Source organism: Chrysochloris asiatica, unplaced genomic scaffold (genome assembly GCF_000296735.1).
Source record: "Chrysochloris asiatica unplaced genomic scaffold, ChrAsi1.0 scaffold00009, whole genome shotgun sequence".
NCBI classification, from domain to species: domain Eukaryota; kingdom Metazoa; phylum Chordata; class Mammalia; order Afrosoricida; family Chrysochloridae; genus Chrysochloris; species Chrysochloris asiatica.
The window spans coordinates 18603406-18625980 of record NW_006408527.1 but is presented as its reverse complement, the minus strand read 5'-3'; the positions used below and the strand labels follow the sequence as shown (position 1 = coordinate 18625980).

Sequence of the window (22575 nt, the reverse complement as noted above, 5' to 3'; positions counted from 1 at the left end):
CTGCCATCTGATCCAGGTTTTTGTAGAGACAGCAACTAACAACAACAACAACAACAACAACAACAACAAAGGAGGCTTTAAAACCCAGTGCCATCAAATCATTAGCAACCCTGGCAGAGGAGAACTGCTGCACAGGAGTTCCACAGCAGGGATCTGTAGGTACCAGACAGTCTCATCTTTCTCCTGTGGAACAGCTGGTGAGTCTAAACAGCTGACCTTGCAGTCAACAATCCAATGTTTAGCCCACAGTGCCGCTAGGGTTCCTTAGGAGGCTTTGGAGGGAGAGAAATAACAATTTCTCAAAATCAGTCTGAAGACACAGATGGAAAATTCCTATGAAAAGCTCAATCAATGAGCAACGTTTATTCCACAAAGACATGGATTCTTGTTATTAGCCTTCCAAAAAGTGTAATTGTCTTCAGGAATCTGGGTCTGGTGGGCTGACTTCAAGTTCTTCAAAAATAGGATTCTCTCCCCCTCGACCTCATTCCTACCCAAAGTCAACAATCTAGAGCAGTGCTCCTCATACTTTAATGTGCATAGGAATCACCTAAGGAGTCTTACTAAAACATAGTTCCTAATTCAAGTGATTAGGCGTGAGGCCTGCGATTCTACATCTCTAACAAGCTTCCAGAGATGGTAGAAGCTTCCAGTGGTAGACGGTGCCCCTTCAATGCGTTTTGATTACCAGACTGTGCTCATGTGTAACTTGCACATGTCTTTCAGTGGAGGCTCCAGACTACAATGGTGTCAGAAGAAAGACCTGGTGATCTATGCTAGGAAATTCACCAATGGATACTCTATGGATTACAATGGTCCAGTTCATTAGGCAAGATTTTATGCCAGTGTGCATGGGATCATTATGAATCCATGGCTGTCCTGACAGTATCTAATAACAATGAAAAGATTAAAGTTGTCAAGGATTTCATTTTACTTGGATCCATAATCAATGCTCATGGAAGCAACAGTTAAGAAATCAAACAATGTATTGCAATGGGCAAGTCTGCTGTAAAAGACCTCTTTAAAGTGTTAAAGAGCAAAGATGTCACCTTGAAAACTAAGGTGCACCTGACCCAAGTCATGATATTTTCAGTTTAATTGAAAGCACCATGGACTGCCAGAAGAACAAACAAATCTGTCTTGGAAGACTTACAATCTGAATGCTCTTTAGAAGCAAGGATAGCAAGACTTCGTTTCATGTACTTTGGACATGTTATCAGGAGGGAGCAGTTCCTGAAAAAGGACATCATGCTTGGTAAAGTGGAGGTTCATCAAAAAAGAGGAAGATATCCAAGACGGATTTGACACAGTGGCAGCAGCAATGGGCTCAAACATAACAATCATGGGGACGGTGCAGGACTGGACAGTGTTTCGTTCTGTTGTGCATAGAGTTGCTAAGGCTCAGAGTACCTAACAACAATAACTATGATAGCAACAAGCTTCCTGGTAATGTAAGTCCTGCTGGCTCATGGAGAGAGCAAGGACTTAGAAGATCTAAAAGGTCTACCTGTGAAGCGAGGTGCTCTGAATATGGTTTAGGCACCTGTGTCCCTTCTCCCAGTAGCCTGGGAACTGGAGGAAGTACAGGAGCAGGAGTTGGCAGTAATGAGGGTCCCAACAGTGAAGTTACCTCACATGATGAGTAAATGCACCAAATGAGCAGAGAAGGTGAAAGACGCCCACAGAGACAGCCAAAAGATACATGGGGGGAGGAATTTCATTTCAGCCCTGTGTGGATCAAGGGATTTTCCAAAGAGAACACCTACCTGATCATACAGTGACAATGTAAAAAGGATCCAGGTGCATTAATGAGGGTTCAAATGTGTTTGGAACTAATGGAAGGAAGGCTCTGGGTTCCCTTTGACATTGACCTCCCAAGTCAGATCACATCTTTCATGTAGCAGAGGGGAGACCGGCAGGCTTCAGTCCAATGAGCTTCATTTAAACACCATTGGTTTGTAAACTTAATATAAAGTAATAGAATTACATTGTCAAATTGGAGGTATCAGAGTCCTATGGGCAGACCACATCTGGAGTGTTGTGTTCAGTATCAGACAGTTTATTTTAAGAGAATATTCAAAGCTACTATGTACTGATAAATTCTGGTTGCCAGGCACTATTCTAAGTTTGTTTTTTGGTGGTTGTTTTTTTAACATGTATTAATTAATTTCATGCTCTGAACAATCCTATGAAATAAATATTATCATTACCCACATTTTACAGATGGGAAAACTGAGGCTCAGAAAGGTGAGGAATTATAACCAAGGTGGGACAGTTGGCAAAAGGTGGAGCCAGGTCAGGTGCAAACCCAGGCAATGGAAGGCAGAGACCACTTTTTTCCTAATGTGTCATCCTCTCTTTCTCTACACTTGTCTGAAAATGATGTCTTGAAGTGATGACTAATAAGTGAGCCAGAAAGGGTGGCCAGAATGTGAAATTAGAACCAAAGAGTGGGAGCTAGAATAAAAGAAGCTTAAGGTCAGCATTATGGAAGCTTAAGCATTCAAGCAATCCAGCAATGGGGAAAGTAGCTTCAAGAGGGGGCTTGTAGTCCCCAGCGGTATTACAGTGGGGGCTGGCTGAGAACATGTCTGGGAGGAAAGTTGGATCGAGTGCAAGGTTGCCTCCAAAGCTGAGACTCTAAACCTTCTCCTTGTCTTGGTTTCTCCATCTGGAAAAACAGACTACAGCACCCAGAACATAGTGTTTACAGCAAGCTACATTTAGCCTGGAAGTGCCCACCAATTCTGGTTTGTGTGATGGAGAGAAAGCAACAGCACTGCCCACACTCGAACTTGGCCAGGATGCCTGTCAGTTGAGCCAAGAGAAAGATTATAGGAAACATGCAAATGAGCTACTGCTGCCACCTCCGTTTCCCTGACCTGTTATCTCAAAAGGTCCCTGTAGGAGTGATAAAATCCTCTAAGCTGGTTGAAAATAGCTCACTCCTTCTGAAAGAAATATTACAAATAGAGAGAGTCCATTATAAAATGTTTGAAAGAGATTCAATGCTTCCTAATCGAAGTTATCTAGCATCTTATCTAAGGAGTCCCTGGGTAGAGCAAACAATTGACATGCTCTACTGTTAAATGAAAGGTTAGAAGTTCGAGTCCACTCAGAGGCTCCTCAGAAGACAGGCCTGATGATCTGCCATTGAAGAATCAGCTACTGAAAATCTTATGGAGTACACACAGTTTTCCTCTAACATACCTTGGGGTTGTCAAAACTCAAAATTGACTCACTGGCAACTGGTAACAAGTACCTCGTCTAAAGTATCCAAGTACCCCAGAAATGAGTGAGAAAGGCACATCTCCAAAGAAAATATCAGAGAAGGACTGAACAAGATATAGTAAAGCCACCCAGCAAGCAATTCCTTGAGCCAATGACTAGGCCCCCCATAGTCCTGGCTCTGAGCCAGAGGTGGAGAAATGATCTGAAATCTCAATCCATGAAAGAATTTGGGCTCAGAGCAGCTTCATATCTGGAATGCTCTCTTGCATGTTACCCGTTCAGTAGCATATGCCAAGGAAAGGTGGGAGAAGATATTTACCAAGCACCAACTACAAGGCAGTATGCTAATTCTGTAGAGAGATACAAATATATCAGCTAGAAAGGCATATGTGAATGAAAACATTTCAGAACAACTTTCTATTTCCAACCAACAAAGGACATGTCTGAAAGGTACAGCTTTAATAAGTCTAAGAGCAGGTGACTTTAGTAATGGTTCTTTCAGCCCCAGATTTGAAAGATGGTAGGCAACTGGAATGCTTTCCATTTACATTCAAGAAAGTCTTTTCTGGGGTCCAGAGTTGAGGCAAATATCTAAGACTCCACATTCTGCCTCCTTCCAGCTGAACATCTTACTATGGAAACCAGACCCTAATGCCCGCTGCTGTCGGGTAGATTCCAACTTACAGTTCAGAAATGCCTCACAGGTCTTCCAAGGCTGTAAACCTTTACAGAACCTCGTTTTTCCACAGAGCAGCTAGTGGGCTCTGATTTTTTTGGTTAGCAGCTTAATCAGGAAGTCGGAAAAGATCAGATGCAATCCATCAAAAGTTATCTCACCTCAGCCCTGTCTCTACTGGTCCACGTTGCCATTCTCAGCCCCATTCCTTTTGATGTTTCTCTCCAGGAAAGATGTGGGGATCTGCTCCTGTAAAGATTACAGCCTTGGAAACCCCATGGAGGCAGTTAGTTTAACTCCATCTTATGGAGTCTCTCTGTCCTACATGAGTCAGAATTGACTCGATGGCAAACAAGAACTCCCTTCACACTCCCATCCCCAAAGTCTTGGCATCTCCCTCTTCTTCCTGCAGGTCCTAGGCACCTCATCTTTACTCTCCTCTGAACCCCATGTGCACTCTGACCTGGGCCCAGTCTCATCATGGTGTAAGCCCTAGACAGCTGGTTGGTTCCCAGACTCTAGCAGGGGCTCTCTAACATACATAGCAGGCCAACGGTGGCTTCTCTTCTCCCATCCTACCTTCTCCTCCTTCCCCCTGGGACAGGTTTCCACACAACACCTCTGGAGCAAATCACCCCTTTCTCTACTGAGTTCTTGACCTCCACAGTGAGGGGCCAGAGGCATGGGAAAGTCTGTTCACCCAACCTCCTCAGTCACTATCCACACTGACTTCTAACCACACACACACACACACACACACACACAGAGAGAGAGAGAGAGAGAGAGAGAGAGAGCCACAATAACAAGGATAACAAGGAAGAATAGGAAGGTATAGGAGAAGAGTGCAGGGCAAAGAAGAGAATGAGTTAGCCCACTCTGCTGGCTGCCACAAGAGGATAAGCCAAACTGATTGCCATCAAGTCAATTCCAACCCATAATGACCCTGCAGAACAGAGTAGAACTGCCCCATAGTGTTTCCAAGGCTGTATGGAAGCAGATTGCCACATGTTTCTCCCACGGATTTGAACTCCCAACTTTGTGGTTAGCAGCCATGCACGTAACCACTGTGCTACCAGGGATCCTTACCAGAAAACAACAATAACAATGCTAAAAGCCAAACTCACTGACATGGCATTGATTTTGACTGACAGCGACCCTATACGACAGAGGAGAAATAACTACTACTTAGGGTTTTCAAGGCTGTAAAACTTTTTAGGAACAGACTGTCTCATCTTTCTCCCAAGGAACATACGGTGGGTTTGAACCACTGACTTTATGGTTAGCAGACCGATACTTAACTCATTATGCCACCAGGCCAGAGGTTGGGTTTAAATGAGGACACTGAATTTCTGGATTTGAAAAAGGTCTGAACTAGTGCCCATGCAGGGCAAGATTACCCAATAAGCAAGGAACATACGAGTGCAATTGTGCCTTCCCACCAATCTGTAGTACACAATATCACCTGTCACCCACCACATCAAAGACGGGGTGAGACCATGTGAAATTGCTCACCACAGATTAGCGAGTAAACATAATTAAGTCCGTGGGTATCTTGCTCAATGCAAGTTGGTGCATACCATGCTTGTTTTAATCTGCCCCTGCCCATCAGTATGTGGGCAGGAGGGGCTGCAAGGACTGGCAGTGAGCCTGGCCTGAGTCGCCCTCCACCCCAGCTCTGCCCTACACCTTTGTCTCAGTTGTCCTGTGACTTTCTGCATACTCTGAAAGTCCCCAAGGTTAGACAGAAAGCATCAGACAGCCCTCCCTACATGCACATGAACAACAGGGACACACACAGACCTCTGCCACCTTCCTTGTCCAGGACACAGCAAGACAGCTGGCCTAAGAAGCCACAAACAGGTAGAGCTCAAGTTATGAATGATGGAGAAGCCATGGGCAAGGGGAGTGTCTTAAATAACCCACACAATGTCTCACCAGCCAGTACATCGACATTTAAACACAGATCACACAGGAACAAGAAGAGGACTTGGGCAGGAAACATGGAAACATCGGTAAATTCTAATTCGGATTCCACCTGGAGAGGAGATTCATCACCTAAGAAATTCAGGTTCTTCATATGTAAGGAGAGCTCAAGTCACCCTGGGCACAAGACCTAAGCAGGAAGGAATCTAGTATGAGAAGACTTCAAAAAGCTCATGGAAAATTCCATTGTCTTTTCATTCCATTTTTCCATGAACTTTTTGAGGCCCCCTTGTATACTGGGTGCATGGCAGAGAACATGAATACAGAGATCTATGTGTCATACTATGGTGGCTTGTGTGTTGCTATGACACAGAAAGCTATGCTATCATATTTCAAATACCAGCAAGGTTACCAATGTTGGAGAAGTTTTGTGATGCTTCCCCTCTAGGACAGACTAGGAAGAAAGACCTAGAAAGCTACATCCAAGAATCAACCAATGGATCACAACAAAACAATGCCCTGTATTGTGCTAGAAGGTGAGGCCCCTAGGTTGGAAAGCAGTTCAAATACACGGTGGATGCAACAATCATGAAGCTGGTGCAGGAACAGGCAATGTTTCATTCTGTTGTGCATGGACTCACACCACCTTTTATTCAACCACAGCAATATCACAAGGAAGATACTCATCCAACTTCACACTGTGAATTGGTTCACCCTCAAGTATGCCTCCTTTTTTCCTCCAGTACAATCTATATTGGTACCAGTTCTCTTTCTTGGAATCACAGCATCTGTCCACTTCACCTTGGTGGTCTCTAGTTGATGCAAATGGTTAAGAACTTAGCTACAAACAGAAAGGTTGGTGATTCGGATCCACCCAGGGGTGCTTTGAAAGAAATCTGGCAATCTACTTCCAAAAGGTTGAAGTTCTACTCAGAAACAGATAGAGCCTTCAGGAGCCAAGGTCTACTCAACAGCAACGGGTCTGAGACAAAAATACACACCCCATTTGACTTCCTACCGGCTTACTAGTCTCACACGATCACTGCCCTAACCACACACTTGGTCCCTATTGACAGCTTACAAAGACACCAAGAGCCTGAAATTTCCAATCAAGAGCCTGGGCACCATATTTTCTGACAGCTCTCATTGTTATAGCTAGAAATGCTGACATCCAAATCAACGGGTGCTGAGTAAGTCAACAAGAAACCCAGAGAGACAGGGACAGGGCTGGGGTTGAAGCTGTCCACCCTGAATCTCCTCTCACAGTCATTTTAGCCTAAAACTCCACCACATCCCTCCCCAGCCCCCCTTTGTCACCAGGCAGGTTAAGCAGCTTCCAGTTGAGCTTGTTTAGAAAGGACCATGTAGATATACTAATAGACAGGAAGTCAGCTATAAATGCCTTGCCCACTCTACTGTTTTCAAAGGGCAAAGTCTGCAGCAGCATGAGAGGGAAGAGCAACCAGCTAAATTCACATTGCATGGTTGAAAATGGAACTGAGTGGAATTTCTCCACATGTGCCTGAATTCTTATTTCAGGCCTTAACCTTTAATTTGTTGTAATAAATATATATAGGGTCAGCATTCTGCCTGAGTCCTCCCTATAGCTAATCCTAACCTGGAACACTTGATACTGTCTTTCCCTCCCCTATGATGAACTATCCTGTGGTCAAGCCCACACCTGACAAGCCATTTCACTGTATGACACATATGACAGTCCATTTCACTGTAACACTGGAGACAGATCATTTTAAGGTTTCCCTGTCAGAAACATCTCCCAGAAGCCTGAGGCTCTCAGGCACTCCAGGACCATGACATTGAATCTGTCCTCACTTACACCCAGTCTGTCTCAGAAACTAGAAAAGCTTGTTGGAATGGGTTAGGTTTAGCACAGCCTCCGCTTCCGCACTTACTCCCTCAGAAGCACTGAGGGAGCACGCAGATTGCTTCTGGCTAAACCTCACCTCTCCACAAATCTCCTCAGCACTCATTCTTCAGTGCCTATACCAACAGACAAGAGGCCCCTGAGTTCTGGGCTCAGTTTTAGCCCCTCGGTTTTGAGATACTGGGGACAGATCCATTGTGGTCTTTAGATATCAGTTTCTCTCTCGGTAAACAGAATCATTCTGTTTTTCTCATAGCAAGAATAAATCTGGGCAACAAGTCCAACAGACATAGAGGAAGATCATGAGCTTGACACACAGAGACTCCAGTTCAAACCTTGGCTCTACCTTTTGCTGCTTGTATGATCTTAGGCAATTTGTGTGTGAACTCTAAGCTTTTGTTATCCGACGAATTGGAGCTGTTGTAAGAATATCAACAAATAACATTACATGTCAAAGAGTTTTGTAGCGGTGAGAAAAGACTGAGGTCTGATGTGGGCCTGCGGAGTTGGGCTTGTACACTCTCTCAGAGTTTTTCAAACTAAGGGTAGTGACCTCTTAGTGGGGAGGTATGAAACCAAGCTGAAAGGTAGGATCTTTTTGGTAGTGGGTGGCTAGGCATAAGGAGTGAGGGTTAGAGTTAGGGCTATGGCTAAGTCTAGGCTAGGCCTAAGACTTCATTTAGTGTTAAGGTTATGGTTAGGACTACAATTGGTGTTAGGGTTTTGTTTGTTTTTTTATTAAATAGACCAGACTAGACTCTAACTGGAGTCCTGGTAGAGTGCTGTGGATTAGTATGCTGGACTGCAAAATTGGTTTGAATTGCAAAGTCAGTAGTTCAAGCTCACCAGCCACTCCTTGGAAATCCTATACAGAGTTGCCATGGGTTGGAACCGACTCAACGGCGCTTAACAACAAGAGCAGCAGAATCTAACTGGTAAACTAACATGAACCACACCCAGTAATCATAATGCCTGTGTGTTTGAACTGTAATGAAATATATACAAGGAGGCTTTAAAAATTTGGGAATTTGTCCATGAATTTTCGAAAGCCCCTTTGTATTTCCAAGGTGATGTTACTTTTTAAATGTACTTTCACAGACCTTCTTCCCTGCACAATCTTGCTTCTGGTCCTCAGCAGGTTGGGATGGCAAACCTTTGAGGGAGTGAGCCCAGGTTCTCAAGAATTCCAACATTCACCCCCTGCCACAAGACTGGGCTCTGACCAGGGTGGGCTTCTAATGCAATCTGTTCACAGGCTTGAACGAATACACTGAGTACCTATCAACAGGGCCAAAGAGGAGGGGGCACCAACATTTGTGCCAGGCATTCCCCCAAGCAACGCCCCTGCAGGTCCATGCTAGTGCTTCTACTTCACAGGTAAAGCACAGGGAGGCTCTGTCTGTTGTCAACTGTCATTCCGCAGCTGATTAGTGGGATCTAGGATGAAGATCTGGGTTTGGGTGGCCCATAACTTCCCCAATGGACCTCACAGCCCTTCTCATTGCTGGAGAGAGCTTCCGCCTGGCCCTTTCAGAGCTCCAGATTCAGCCTGCACTGCCTGGGAAGGCTCACACCACAACACACATAGAGTTGGAAACAAAACAACAGTCTTTCCTACCTGCCTTTCTCCGGCTTTACCAATCCCATGAGGGTGAAAGGAGAAGGCTATGCTGGGGGCATCTGGGATTTGTCTTCCTCCTGGTCCCGCCCTTGTCCTTCTCTGACTCTTCTGAGGCTCATTCCCCCAGCCCATGGTCCCCCTCCCCCAATACCAGCTAACTGGTTGCCTGGGCAACCCTGCTTGGAGGTTGCCAGTTACCACAGCAACCCAGCATGGTCGCCAGGCTGCCTTGCTCAGGAAGGTCAGGGGACCAGCCAGGCTACAGAGCAGCTGGGATGTTGCTGGCAGACCTGACCTAGGTGGGGCCTACGTGCCTGAGGGAACTAAGTTCACACTACTGTTAGAGGACCACCTTTTAGTTTGCTGTGAGGCAGGCTCTTCCAACTGGGAACATCAGCCAGTCCCACCAACGTTTTCAGGGGAACCCTGCCTCCAGGAAGTCTCTCTCTCAGCTTAATCCTGGCCCCTTACACTCCTTTTCTGATCATATATAGGAGTCAACATACATGAAACATGTGTGTGCATGCATGGATGTAACCTCTCCATTCATTATGTTGGTAATAATAGTGTTCTTGCTGTTGTTGGTAGGTGTTAGGTCAAGTCAATTTTGACTCATAGCAACCCTATGTCACAGAGTAAAACTGTCCTCTAAGGTTTTCTGTGCTGTAATGTTTAAGGAAAGGAGCCATGGTGGCACAGTGGCTAAGCACTCCATCAACTGCCCTGTAGGTGGAAGAAGTGGCAGTCTGCTTCTGTAGATGGTTGGTTGTTGTTAAGTGCTGTCGAGTCAGTTCCGACCCAAAGCAACCCTGTATAGGGTTTCTGAGGAGCGGTTAATGAGCTTGAACCACCGAACTTGCAGTTCAAATTGACTTTGCAGTCCAGCGCATTAACCAGGACGCCACCCTGTGAGGCAGTTCTATTCTGTCCGGTAGGGTTACTGTCGGAATCAACTTAACAACAAGTTTAATCAATGGCAACAAGTTTAATTTGGGGGTTTAATTTTTATACGAGCAGATTGCCAGCTCCTTCTCCCATGGAGTGGATAAAGAGTATGAATTGATAACTGTTCAGTTAGCAGTCGAATGCTTAACTATTGCACTAGCAGCACCTCTTGGATAATATTAATAGTTGTTGTTGTTGTTGTTAAATGCCATCGAGTCGGTTCCGACCCACACGACCCTGTACAGGGTTTCCGAGGCTGTAAATCTTTATGGGAGCAGAACTCTGCATCTTTCTCCCGCGGAGTGGCTGATAGTTTCGAACTGCTGGCCTTAAGGTTTGTAGCCCGATTCATAACCACTACGCTACCAGAGCTCCTTAATATTAATAGAGAAGAGCTAATATTTTCTAGTACTTACTATGTACCAAGCATATTCCAGGTACCTCAAGTACACTTTCTCAATTGATCTATAAAACAAATGCAATAGCCCACTTTGCTATTAAGCAACTGAGACGTACAGACATGAAGGGAACTTCATTCAAGTTTTCACAGGTATTAAGGAGCAGAGCTAATAGGAAAGTATCCCGTGGATCAACTTCCGCGCTTCCATGATCACCTTTTTCCTGCCCCTTCCCCACCATCCTGTCACCTGGCCTGGCTTCAAGAAAGAATATCAACATTTATCCAAAGATTATTTGGGGGCATGTACTTTATCCATGTTATTCTCTTTTATTTCGTCATCATTTCTGTGAAGGAGGTTTTGTTTGGTCTCCTCACCTGATGAAGGCAAGTCAACTTTCCCAAGCTGATGAGCCCTTTCCTCCGGGAATTCTTTCCTGCCTCTCTCAAGAGTCTCTTTCTTCTGCTCTTGGCCACCAGTATATGTATCATATTTCTTTATCTTATACAGAACAACTGTTTGCTCACCCAATTTGCTCCCTTTTACATTGTGAATTAAACATTCATTTTTGCTACAGGACTTCTGGCAAGATGTACTACGTGGACCCTCCGCAACAAAGATACAAGACACCAAAGGAAACTGACACAGATGAAAATTCTGGGACCCTGAACTTCAGGAAAAAAAAAAAAAGGTTAGAGAAGTGGATTGAGTATTTGTTGGGAAGAGAAGCTGAGCAAGGACTGTTAGGGAGAGACACTTGAATGGTGAATGGCTTGCCAGACTTTTGTGAGCAAAATCAAAGACAAGGAAAGAATCCTGGAGTATCTCAGAAAAAATGAAAAGTTACCTACAAAGGAGAACCAATAAGACTCAGCTCTGATTCCTCAGCAGAAACCATGCAGGCAATAAGGCAATGGGATGACATATAGAAAACTCTGAAAGAAAAAAATATTGCCAATCAAGAATCATATACGCAGCACAGGTGTCTCTCAAATATAATGGTGAAATCAGGGCAGTTCCAGAGAAACCAAAATTAAAGGAATTTGTAATGGCTAGACCAACTTGACAAAAAATACTAACGGGTTTTCTTTAGACTGAGAACTAACAACAGCATACAACAATCTGAGATTACCAATACAAGACACCACTACCCAGAACTCAATTCAGATACAGAGGTATTTAAAGTAAACAAGGAGTTCTGATGTGGCATTGTAGGCTAATGTGCTGGACTGCAAAGTCGGTTTGAACTTTAAAGTCAGCGATTCAAGCTTACCAGCCACTCCTTGGAAACCCTATACAGGGTCACTATGGGTCAGAACCAACTCAAAGGCACTTAACAGCAGCAACAAAATAAAACAAATCTATAAGATTGAAAATAGGGAACCAGAGATATTACTTTATAATGAAGTTAGCTACAAAGCAAAAAGAGGGAATAATGTAGATACAGAATTTCCAAATCTTGAGGAAGTCAAATAGACTTCAAGATAAAACAGACTGTTTAAAGTGGGGAAAAATAATTAATAAATTATTGGGTAGCCTCAAAGAAAATAAACCTTCACATCAAAATAAAGAGAGGAAAATCAGAAAGATTTAGTAAACATTAACACAACAGAAATGTAAAGAAAACCCACAAACAAAATGAACTCAGCACAGAAAATCAGGTGGAACAAAAAAACTAGTGGACATTATGCTGAATGAGATTAGTCATTCACAAAAACACAAATCATTTTATCAGACCACTGCTGTAAAATGTTAAGAAAAGGTTTTTTTGATAAAAAGAAGCATTCTGTGATGGTTACTAGTTTAGGGGGATTACTCACAAATTAGAGGGTAGACACATGTTAACATGGGTAATGAGGCAGGCCATATACAAGAGGGAGGTTAACAGAGGAAAGATGAAGGTAGTGGGAGACACAGGAAGGAATGCAATAGTTAAAGTGAACAGAGGTAAATACTGTTAACGGACGGTACATGGAGGGGATTGCAGTCATTCTAATGAAGCAAAGTGTATAACTTGTATAATGTAAAACTCATCATCTGCTCTGTAGACCTTCACTCAATTCATGAGAAAATGAGAGAAAGAAAGTGGGGGACACAAGATTCTAAGTCCTATTCATCTGATTCTCAACTCCACATTCATTCATTTGTTCATTCAATAATTTAAAAAGCAATTATTAGGCAAAATCTATGTGCATGAGTCTATGTAAATTATCACAAATACAAAGGCCAATAAGAGGAATGTAATCGAGTGGGGCAAGGCTGAGAACAGGAAATTACAGTCTCCACCACCACCACCATCAAAGGCTTTCTCTGGACAATTTCCTCATGCCCATTAGGATGAACAGCGGACTGCTAACCACAGCTTAGTGGTTGGAGCCCACCAGCCACTTCGCTAAAAGATTTACAGCTTCAGAAACCGAACTGACTCAACAACACTTAACAAAAGCATTTCTTGGACCAAACTCTCTCCCACTGAATGCTTCACAATCTAACCAATGTTTACTAAGCACCTGCTATGTGCAAAAGAATCCCTGAGTGGTGCAAAAGGGATGCACTCAACTGCTAACCAAAAGGTTGGAGGTTTAAGTTACCCAGAGGTACCTCAGAAGAAAGGTCTGGCAATCTATGTCTGAAAAACCAGCTTATGGAGCATAGTTCTATAGAGCACAGTGTTTATCCTAATGGGCATGGGGTTTGCCATGAATCAAGAGTTAACTCAACAACTTGTTATTATATGCTAAGCATTGAGTTCCTAACCACAAGGTCAGCAGCTGGAACCCAGCAGCTAATTTGAGGGAGAAAGATGAGGCTGTCTGATCCCATAAAGATTTGCAGTCTCAGAAATCCTAGAGAGCAGTTCTACTCTGTCCTATAGGGTAGCTATGAGTTGGAATTGACTTGACAGCAATGGGTTTTGGTTTCAGCATCCTTCTTGGTTTGGGAGGTGACTGGGCAGAATGAGAAAGCAATGGAATCAGGAACTACAGGACAACACGAGGAGTAACTGACAGAGTACAGGGGTTCAGCTAGGAGCATTTCTAGAACTCTAAGGATTCATGGTATGACGGTGAAGGATAAGCACTGGACTGCTAACTGCAAGGTTGGTGGTTCAAACACACCACTCACTCTTCAGAAACCCTATACAGGGTCGCTATGAGTTGAAACCAACTCAACTTGACGACACTTAACAACAAAGATTTGCTGTTGTTGTTGTTGTTAAGTGTTGTTGAGTCGGTTCTGTCTCATAGCAACCCTGTACGGGGTCTCCGAGGATTACTGCCCAGAAAATCCTAGGAGGCAGTTCTATCTGTCCTATAGGGTCACTATGAGTCAGAATTCACTGAAGGGCAATGGGTTTGTGTTTTTTCAATAAAGAACTTTCACATTTGATGTGACAAAGCAATTTCCTGTCACATTGCTTTAGATCCCTGTATGATAAGAAATGGACTTCAAACCACAAGGTTAGCGGTTCGAGCCCACCAACCAATTACTCCACAGGAGAACGATGATGCTTTCTGTTCCCACAAAGATTGACAGCCTTGGAAACCCTATGTTGTTGTTGTTGTTGAGTGCCTTTGAGTTGGTTCTAACTAATAGCAACCCTGGATAGGGTTTCAGAGGAGCAGTTGGTGAGTCTGAGCTGCTGACCTCACAGTTTAAACCGAACTCATGGTCCAGTGCATTATCCCACAGCACCGCACAAGGACTCCACAGAGTCAGTATGAGTCGGAATGGACTTGATGGCACTTACAATAACAACAACTTCCTATATTAACTCATTTGAACCTCTGTAAGGAGATCAGAATGATTACTTCCATTTTGTTGTTGTTGTTGTTAAGTACTGTCGAGTCCGTTCTGACTCATAGCAACCCTGTATAGGGTTTCCAAGGAGCGACTCGTGAATTTGAACCACCAACCTTGCAGTTCAAATCATTCTTTCGGTCCAGTGCATTATTCCACAGAGCCACACCAGGACTCCCATTTTAGAGACAGGTAAACAAGTTCATAAAGGGAAGAGCATTGGATTATGAGAAAGGGTACCTGGGTTTGAGTCAAGCATTATGTATGTAGCTCTAACAAGTCTCTTAGCATTAGGCCTCCATCGCCACACCCCCATCTCACACCCTATGAGCAAAACAGGTTTTCTTTTCCTTCTACAACCCTCTTCAACAACCCAGCTAGGCAACCGCAATATCAGGTAAGGTGAGCAGGCTTGCCCACAGTTTCTGGATGCTCCATCAGTGCTAATGAGAACCCAGGAACCAAGCAAAATTAGAAAAGTGACCTCACCACCAGAGGCCAGGTTAAGTTTAACAAGCTAATTTCAAGCATTCAGCTAATTAAAAACAAATTGGCACTTAGGATTATAGACTCATGTTCTTCTCGGGTAAGGATGATCCAGACTGGGTAGACATGGTGACGTCAGAGCTATGGAAGAGCCTCACCTCATCTGTGAAGGAGGGTGCTAGACCCTCTCCCTGCAGGATTGGGGCTCCCAACCAACCCCAGGAGGACACAGTTGAAACCCAGCAGTCTCAGCATTGATGCACATTTGTCATTGCAGCCCTATTTCCTGAATTCACACAATAAGAAGTGACCATGTACAGAGACAGCTATGTAGGTGACCAGGGAGGAACTGATGGTCACTATGAATGTCACCTGCCCTAACACAGGTCCCACCGACCCACCTCAGCACCTCAAAGTCTAACTGTGAGGTAGACAGTTACCTTCTGATACAAATTGTTCAAATACATATCTAATAATAACCACATTTATATAATTATGTGTAGCTTACAAATCACTTCCACAAGATACTACTCATCTGGCTATCACCTAGTAGGAGGGGCATGATACGAACCCATTTCCAATAGGAAACAAAAGCTCAGAGAGACTGACTTATCTAAAATCATAGAACTACTCATTTGGATCAGGATTTGAATTCATATCTTCAAATTTCAGATGGGCTTTCTTTCTACAACCTTAGCAGGCAATGAACGAACTTTGTCTTAAGAACACATGAACCTGAACTTGTTTATCAGATCATTCTGTGCTACCCTGGAAAGGTACATGGGGATGGGGGATACTCTAGGTGGATTTTAACAAGGGAGGTGTCAAGAAAGGATTCATACATGGAAGTGGGGTGAGAAGGGATGAGTGGGGGACTGGGTTACCAGGGCTGAGGGTACATGTAATAGTTAAAGGTTCATGTCGACTTGACTGGGCCAAGATTTTTAGAGGTTTAGCAGATGTGATATGCTTATTCCCATGGTAATGAAACCCAATACAGGCATAGTATACTCTATGATAAGTGGCTAAGAACAACCAATCAATTAAAAGGTTGTTTCCTTGGGGGTGTGGCCTGCTCCCAATACAATGGACTTATGGGGAAAGGCTCTCTCTTTCTTTTCCACTGGGGACCTGGGACTCTACAGTTTTAAGCCACTTCCTTGATAATAAGCTTCTATATATATATATGCATCACTGGTTTTGCATCTCTAGAAAACGCAACCCAAGACAGTACCAGTGGAATCCTATTGGATTAGAAGACACTAGAGGCACCAAACTCCCTTCACCTATACACCTGCCATAGGAATCCTCCAGCAAACCTGACATTCCCTGGGATCATCCTGCTGTAAATCACTGTGCTGGGATTGGGCTGTGGCTAGTTTACCCTTCTATATAGATTGTGCAATGTAGAATAGCTTGAGAAAAGGGAATCCTTGGAGGAACATGGATATTAGGGGCGGGGTACTGAGGGAGGGAGGACCTGTGATAGCTGTCTGTCATGCAAATCAACAACCGTGACAAGAAGCACATTTATCACCTGCTTGCTCAGCATGACTCTACATGCTTTACATAGATGATCTCATTTATCTGCACAAGAAGTCTGAGATAGGGACCATTGTTTTCTTCATTTTGTTGTTGTTGTTGTTATGTGCTGTGGAGTCGGTTCCGACTCATAGTGACTCTGTACAGGGTTTCTGAGGCTGTACAGGGTTACTGCATTATGTGTGAAAGGAAAATATGGATAATAACTTAAATGTCCAATAGAGAAATTGTTAAGTAAAATATATTATGCCTACACACTATGATAGTATACTATTTTGATAATAATAATAATTTAAAACAAAACAAAACATTTTTTTTACCATATGAAAGAGAGTTGACTTGTTCTGTGCTGCTCCAAAGAACTAAAATCAAAAGATTAAACTTAAAAGTGGACAGACTTTGATTCAACATAGAAGAACATTCCAACCACAAAGCAAATTGCCTTGTTAAGTAATGAGTTCCCCATCTGTGGAACTATCCCAGGGAGGCTGGATGCTTTTATCAAAGAGGGTGAATGAAGAGGACTTATCTGGGCTCTTCAGGAGGATGGACAAGAGTAGTATCTGAAGGCTCTGGGTGCGGGGCAGGAGAAACCAACCTAAACTGAGAGAGCTCACCCCACATCTCAGCCCACTGAGAAAACCCCAGTTGCAGCCCCAGCTGGTCAGCTCTCTTCAACACACAGTCTGACCTTCTTCTTCCTGACCTTCCTCTAGGCACCAACATGGATTTGGTCCCTTCCAAGCATGGTGCCAATCACTTGTCAAACTTCACACCAGGCCCATAAGGAAGATAGTGAGGAAGTAGCTAGCCTTAGACAGAGCCTGCACTTGATCAGGACTGGCTGACAGCCGGCTCCCACCTGCTGACTTGGTCTAGGCTGACTCTGCACTCTGATTGGGTTCTCTTCCTTAGCAGAGCATAGAGGCCTTCAGCCTCACTTGGGAGGATGTCTCAGGCCCCGCAGGCCTCATAAGCAGTAAGGGAATGAGAACTGCTGCTAGACCAGGAGCTTTACTTGGAAGCTTCCTCACTAATTACTTCATTTACACAGAGCAGGAAGAACCCAACTCAATAATCCAGGCAGACACGTTCAGAGTAATTATCTGTGTAATGCGTCTTGCACTGTTACTTTCTTGTGAAAAAGGAAAAGGAGTGGAAACAGGCCAAAAAACAAAAAACATTGTCTCCAGCCTGTGGGGCAGCCCGCCCGGATTAATTACACACCAGCGCGAATGAATTTATCACCTCTCCACTGACTGGAAAACCAAGGACTTTAAAATTCATATCTGCAACCCAGCACTCCGTGCCTCGTGATTAGACACACAAACCTGCTTGCTTTCTGCAAGGAAAGCCCAGCGGCACTGGCAAACAGGGGCCTGGGTTTCTCTCCCAGCTCTCAGCCTCTCCTGCCAGCCCCACCTGTGACACGTTCCCTCCAGACTCAGGCCACAGGAGAAATGGACCCTCCACCAGAGGCTCTGTTCATCCCCTGCCACTGCCAAAATGCAGCTGCTCTAAGGTGGAAGCCAGCAACAGAAGTCATGCTCAGAAACCATCCTCAGGATGTCCACAGGGCATCTGGACAGAAGGCCAGGGCAGAGACACGCCAGCCAGGGCCCCCCGCACTCATGTTCAGGAGAGCCATGTTTAGGTGGGGTATGGCAGTAAAGCCCCCCAGACTTAGGGGGACATCTCTATGCAGCTGTTTTGAAAGAACTGCCAAGCCCTAAGGCCATAACTGCCTCTGACACTGACTCTGAGCTGCAGCCTCCTCCCCGTCACCTTCCACCCCACCCCTACCCCCCCCACCCCGACAGCTCACCCTCCCCACGCCTCCATCCTGGTCCTTCCACCCCCAGCCTTCCAGGCTCAGCCCCCTTTTCTTCTTTCTGGCTTCCCTGTTGTCTCAAAGGGCATCTCCCAATTTCTTCTCCCTCCCCAGTAGACCTCCACCCTCACTCTCCTTACCCAATTCTGGCCACTCCCCAGACTTCTCCTTTCCCCTGGCTCCTCACACAATGAGCTAGCTGCTGTCTGGTCCCATCATTGTCAACACCATCTCCTGTGGCCACCACTCCCATGTCCACACACTAGGCTCCAGCTGCACAGGAGCACCCCTTAACCTAACACTCCTGAGGTCAGATACCCCCTGGGAATCCAAGAGCTTCAGCATCCCTAGGCCCTGATCCCTGATCCGGAAGAAAGACACACACACACACACACACACACACACACACCAATGCTGAGGGAAGTGAGTCCCAGGGGCTGCCCTGAGTCTGACTCCTGGACCACCCTTATCTCCCCTTCCTTCTGGCTTGGCTAAGAGGTAGGGAGAAGCTGGTTTCTTAGTTCTATCCAGGCTGGGGGACCCAGCTGGACCTGGGGAAGCTGGCATCCCCAAAGATGTCTTTACCCAGAAGGTGCCAATTCAAATGCAATAAATTCAAGCACACCAGACCTCACTGGGAAATTTGGAGGTTGGGGGTGGGAGGGCACAGGGCGGGCTATAATTAGTATTCTCAGCATCCATGATCCCCAAGTAACACTGCAGGGGATGAGGGATGGGCAAGGCGAGCAGCCTAGGCTTACCCTTGCAGGCGTTCAGCACGGCCGCTCTGGCCAGAGCTCCCTCCTCCTCCCTCGGCTTCTAACTGATGCATCAAAACAGACTCACCAGCTTCAAGGTGTGATCCTCGAGCTGAAAAGCTAGGACTCCCCGGGCCCCAGGGCACCCCTCCCCCAGCGTGGGCCAGCTGGGGTCCTCCTCCTTGCCCCGTGGGGCCCCTCTGAAGCGCGGACTCTCTCTCTGATCTGGTCTAATCAGTCATCTCTCCGGCTGGCAGGTCCCTGGCGCGGGCAGAGGATGCTGTTGTGGTTACTGCAGGATCCAGCATCTTTCCCAGGCAGAGGCAGCTGGGCATGCTCCATGGGCTCCCGCGGGGATTTCGGGCCACGTGACTCCCCTCCCCAAGCTGTCACTTAGGATCAGGAGTAAATAGTCCCCGGAAAGGTTTAACTCCATCTACACCGGCGACAAGCTGCTAACCACCCACCCTACCCTCCCTCCTTCCTCTGGAGAGGATGGGGCGGCTGGGCACTGCCTCCCGGGCCTTCCTCTGCCTAGGCGAGGCTGCCCCCCAAAGGAGATCCGGCCACCGTCAAAGCGTGTTTCATTTCCGCAAATCTCCAGGGAGAGCACAGGGTACTGGAAACTGCCCAGGGCTTGGCCTCACCGGGGCCTTACCTAACTTTCCTGGTGGTCACCATATAGCTCTGTCGCTGCCCTCCACAGGAGAGTTTGGAGGGGGCCCTGGTGCCTCCATAGATTCCTTATTTTCCCGCCCTCCACCCACCCACACATATTGAAGTTAAAAAAAAAAAAAAAATGTTTTAAACCATTTGGAGAGAATAGGAACCCATGACAGGAAGCCTGGGTGTCCTAGGGCCTCGGCCCAAAATGGTCTCCAATGACCTTGGGCAAGGATGCCAGCCACTGGCCAAGAGGTGGGGGCTCCTGTGCCCTGTACTGAGGGCTCAGAGACAGAAGGAGGGGCTGCAGATGGCGCTGGTGCAGCCCTACTTATGCTGCTGAGCATCCCAGATTCAGGACTATTTTTTCACATATTTTAATTGGCTAAGATCTCATTTTTCCTTTATGATTTATCTATTGTTTCATTCCTAGGAAATCATTCCCCACACCCAAATCAGTTCATCAGCTTTCTGTCCTTTGGTGCTAATCAGCCCATATTCTTCAGGCTCTCTCTTTCATTCTGTCTTTGTTTCTTTCTTACTCTCTGCTTCGTTTCCTTCTTTTCCCATCTCTGGGTGTTGAAAGGTGGTAGACTCTCTGTCACAATGGACAAGTGCAACAGAAGCATTCAGTTTCATATCCAGCAGCAGAAAGAGGGAAAGAAAATGGGGAGTGCCCCCCAGAGCACCCCAGGTTCCCTAGTTTCGTCCTCACCTGACCTTAGATCCAGAAGCCAGAGACCGACCCAGTGAGGTACCAGGGTCACTGATGAATGTGGATCTGTTTCAAGAAACAGAGGTTACCTGAAGGGGGTCTGAAAGGTCCACCCATATAATTATATTTTTATTGAATATATTTATTATTAGCTCAACCTGTCTAAAGCCTCAATCTCATCACTCAAAAAAACTACTGGCCCTTTTCTGTGGTCATCTTTAACAACTTATCCTTCAAAGGGACCTACACATGGTGTCAGAGAGCATGGAGCTCTGCAGGATAAACACTGGACTGCAAACCACAAAGTTGGTAGCTGGAACCCACCAGCGGCTCTGTGGGAGAAAGATACGGCTTTCTGCTCCCACAAAGATTTGCAAAGCCTGAGAACCCCTATCTAGGGTTGCTATGAGTCAGAACTGATTTAACAGCACTTAACAGAAACAACACATGGGGTCACCAAGAATCTTCAATGAGAATAGGTTTGATTACTCTGATGGAGCAGGGGTACAGACTTCCTTTCTGGGGTCCAAGAAGAACCCTAGTGACACAATGGTTAAGCACTCAGCTGTTAACCAAAAGATTGTCAGTTTGAACACCCCCTGCCCAAAGTGGATCTGCAGGTAAAAGACCTGGTGATCTGCTTCTGTAAGGATCATAGCCCAGGAAACCCTGTGGGGCAGGTTCGCTCCGTCAATGTCTCTATGAGTCTGAATTTGCTCAACAGCACCCAATAACAATAAACACGGAGGTGCTAGTATCATGAGTTGGCAATGGCAACAGGTTTGTCTTGTTTTACACAGGAAGGAGCAAGTGGAGCCTCATTGGGTGGGTGTAGTGGTGGTGGTGGGGTTGCTGACACCTGGTCTATACCACAGGCCTGACAGAACTGCTAGGAAGGAACTTCCTAAGACCCATCCTAAGACCAGCTGGGCCAGATCAGGGACTCAGTTTAGCAGCAGCTGGCATCAACTTCTCAGTTCTGTGAGGAGGGGGTCCCTAGCCACTCCCATGCTTCCCCAGCTCTGCCAAGATGCCAGGTCAGCCCTTCATCTGCTCCACTAAAGGGGCAGAGACATCTTGGCGCAGGCTCAGGCCCAGCTCACCTGCCCTGGCCCTCCAGGACTTGGCAAGCTGCTGGTATAGACAGGGGAGGGTCTGCTTTCAGTCAGAGAAGGATGAGGGGCTTTGGGGGCTCTGGTTGTGAGAATCCAGTGGGTACAGAGTGTGGGGGCCAGAGACTACAGCATCCGGGAAGGTGGGAAAGGGTACCCTACCCCACCCCACTCAATCCTCAGGTAGCTTAAAAAGATAGGAGCTGACAGATGGGCCTGCTGTGAGGGTTTCCTCTCTGACAGACAGAGAATGAGGGCTGCAGACAAGGCCTGGGGTCCTCAGGGAAGGCTGAGCCAGACTCGAGGATGCTTCTGGGATACAGGGCTCCTTTGGGGACCTGACAGGCTAGAGGAAGGCTTGGCACAGACTGCAGTGCCTTCATTTGGGGGAGAGAGGTGGGAGAGGGCGGCCTTTCCACCAAACAAGGGCAAATCAAATACAGCAGAGAAAGTAAACTCCCTCTGCCAAAGCTAAATGATACTTCTGTCAGCCCAGCAGAGAGGCGAGCCTTACCTAAATGACTCAGGTGGGAAGACTTGAGATGCAGCAGGAAGTAGAAGGGAATTCTGAAGAAAGCAATTCTGTGATCTTGTTGTTGTTGTTGTTATGTGCCGTGGAGTCGGAACCGACTCATAGCGACCCTGTGATCTTAGCCCTCTCTAAACCCAATAATCTGTCCAGAATACTGCTCAGAAGATGAAGTTCAAAATTCTTAGTCACACACTTACAGTCTCTAAACACTAGTGTCCTTCTGGCCTTTTAAGTGTCACTGGGCTTCCCACCACACAGTCTTAGTGGCAGCTAGATGGGTCAACTCATCCACACTCAGGTTGTTGTTGTTAAGTGCCGTCGACTCGGTTCCGACCCATAGCGACCCTGTATAGGGTTTCCAAGGGTGTAAATCTTTACGGGAGTAGAAAGCCTCATCTTTCTCCCATGGAGCGGCTGGTAGTTTCGAACCGCTGACCTTAAGGTTCGCAGCCCGAT

General features: G+C 45.9%; 1 protein-coding gene across 1 annotated transcript in view; it reads right to left on the bottom strand.

The window, feature by feature from the left end:
* Positions 1 to 19416, bottom strand: part of PLEKHA6 (pleckstrin homology domain containing, family A member 6) — a 183377-nt gene extending 163961 nt beyond the window's left edge. Inside the window, exon 1 of the mRNA XM_006834101.1 lies at positions 19186 to 19416. The gene's annotated coding sequence lies outside the window, so the exon portion shown is untranslated. The remainder of the gene's footprint in view (positions 1 to 19185) is intronic.
* Between the last annotated feature and the right edge of the window lie 3159 nt (positions 19417 to 22575).